Genomic DNA, 2,599 nt, shown 5'->3' with positions numbered 1-2,599 from the left:
GGCCAATCACCGGCCCCGCAGTGACGTATCCCTAAATATGTATTGGCTTAGGATCACGAGGAGTGGCTTATAGTCGGTGTGGGTCACCATTGGCTGACAGAAGTGGTAGTCATGGAGAACGTCTGTTAGCGTATAGCGGCCATGTTTGATCCTGGCAACTTTGTCTTCTTTGTAACACAGGACACTGAATGTGATACAGATAAGGCAGTGAGGTTAAAAAATACAAATACGATGTGTTGTATATGGAATAGGACAGTGTGTGTACAGAGACTACACCAGTGCCAACATTTCATCTGCATCCCTGACTAACCACTTGCCCTTCTGAGGATTTACCCTCCTTCCTGACCAGGCCATTGTTTGTGTTACAGTGCTGTGTTACTTTAACTGACAATTCCGCAGTCATGCAATGCTGCACCCAAATTAAATTTACATTTTTTCTCCCATGAATTGAGCTTTCTTTCACCGGTATTTGATCACCTGTGCGTTTTTTATTTTTTGTGCTACAGAAAAAAAAAGCAACAATTTTGAAAAAAAGCAATATTTTGATTTTTTGCTATTAACCATTTGCCGCCCGCAAAAATGCTCTAGATTTCTGGGGTGGATGCCATTTGGTGTCCTCCCGCACATGCGCAGTTTTCGCGCTTGCAGAGCCGCGCAGCGGCGTGATCTGTCACCGCCCGTGTACCTCGGACATGGCCGATGACAGATCTGAGTACCGCCCCCGTTTCCGGTACCATGTGACCTGCTGTGAGCAATCACATGACAATTGTATACAATGGATGGCTTCATTCATGCTATCCATTGTATACTAGTGTCTAGCTGTGAATGGTCACAGCGATTACATGCACATGTCATGTGATTAGCTGTGGCCAAATCACAGCTAAGCACAAAAAAAAAAAAACCTGAATGAATCGATGTTATTCAGGTAAATGCTTGCTTATAGCAAACTAATTCTTTGCTATAAGCAAATTGTGTAAAAAAAAAAAAAAAATACTGATCACTTCCCCAAAGTAGTACAATGTTACTATGGTAACATTGTACTACTTTGGTCATAGTGAAATATGAAAAAAAAAATCTTAAAAAAATTAAAAAAAGTAATTAAAAATTAAAAATAATTAAAAAAATAAAAAAAAATTTTCATACTGTCACCAGTCAGTGTCCCTGATCACCGCCATGCCAGTTATATGATGACACTGTGCTGCTCTGGTGACAATATGTAAAAAAAAATAGTGAAAATAATTTGTTTAATTTTTTCATTTTCCGAAAAATTATGACAAAAAATGCAACTTAAAAAAACTCGCCATGCCTGTTATGAAATACGTCGAACTGTCTACTTTACAAAAAGGGGTAATTTGGGGATATCTGTACTGTTCTGACATTCTTGGACCTCAAGAAATTAGACTGGCTGTCAGTACTTCAGGATTGATCAATATTCAGATCTATACCATAGTTTGTGAACTATATAACTTTCCTACAAACTAAAAAATACATCCTAATTTGGGTTATTTTCAGCAAAGACATGTAGCAGAATACATCTCGGCCTAAATTTATGAAGAACAATTATTTATTTGTAAACTTTTATAACAGAAACAAAGAAAAATGTGTTTTTTTTCCAAAATTTTCTGTCTTTTTTTGTTAATTTAGCAAAAAATAAAAACCTCGGCGGTGATTAAATACCACCAAAAGAAAGCTCTAGTTGTGTGAAGAAAATGATCAAATTTTAGTTTGGGTACAATGTTGTATGACCGCGCAATTGTCATTCAAAGTGTGAGAGCACTGAAACCTGAAAATGGCCTGGGAGGGAAGGTGTAAAATTGCCCGGTATTGAATTGGTTAAACATGTCCCGTAAAAAAAAAAATTAAAAAATCAAATTTTGTCATAAATTTAGGCCAAAATGTATTTGCGACGTCTTTGCTAAAAAAAAATCCCAATATGTGTAAATTAATTGGTTTACGTGAAAGTTATAGCGTTTATAAATGGCGGTATAGATAATGGATTTTTATTTTTACTTGTAATGGCGGCGATCAGCGACTGACATTCTGACACTGGGGGGAACTGACTTGGTGTCACTGACATCCCCAGTGACACCAATGCAGTGATCAGTGCTAAACCCCCCCCCCCCCACTAATGACACTGTACTAATGGCACTGGGCAGGAAGGGGTTAGCATGAGGGGCGATCAAAGGGTTAACTGTGCGCTTGGAGTGTTTTACTATGGGGCGGTGTCTGTATGCTTCACTGTAATCACACTGCTTTGGATGGCTGTGCTGTGCAGTGTGCCCGAGCTGACAGGGAGGAGGACTGTTAGTAAACAAAACAGTTCTCCTCCCTGTCGGAGATCCTCGGAAATCACCGGGCAACGGAAAGTAATAACCGCTCGGGACCCAGTGATTGACAGCCACAGCTGTGATTGGCGGCACAGGTGTACCCCCTACCTGGCAATGCAAAATCACGTATATATACATGGTTTTGAGCACCCGTGTTGCCTTGTAGCAGTATATCTGCTGTAGGGTGGTCGGAAAGCGGTTAAAGACACTGGAACTGGTGAGTGACCCCGTTGTGCCATGCTTCTACTAAATCCAGGCACTTAAGGAGGCCA

This window comes from Staurois parvus, unplaced genomic scaffold, assembly GCF_062004578.1.
Source record: "Staurois parvus isolate SC_StPar_1 unplaced genomic scaffold, SC_StPar_1.0 ptg000550l, whole genome shotgun sequence".
NCBI lineage: Eukaryota > Metazoa > Chordata > Amphibia > Anura > Ranidae > Staurois > Staurois parvus.
This window is presented reverse-complemented; position numbering follows the sequence as displayed.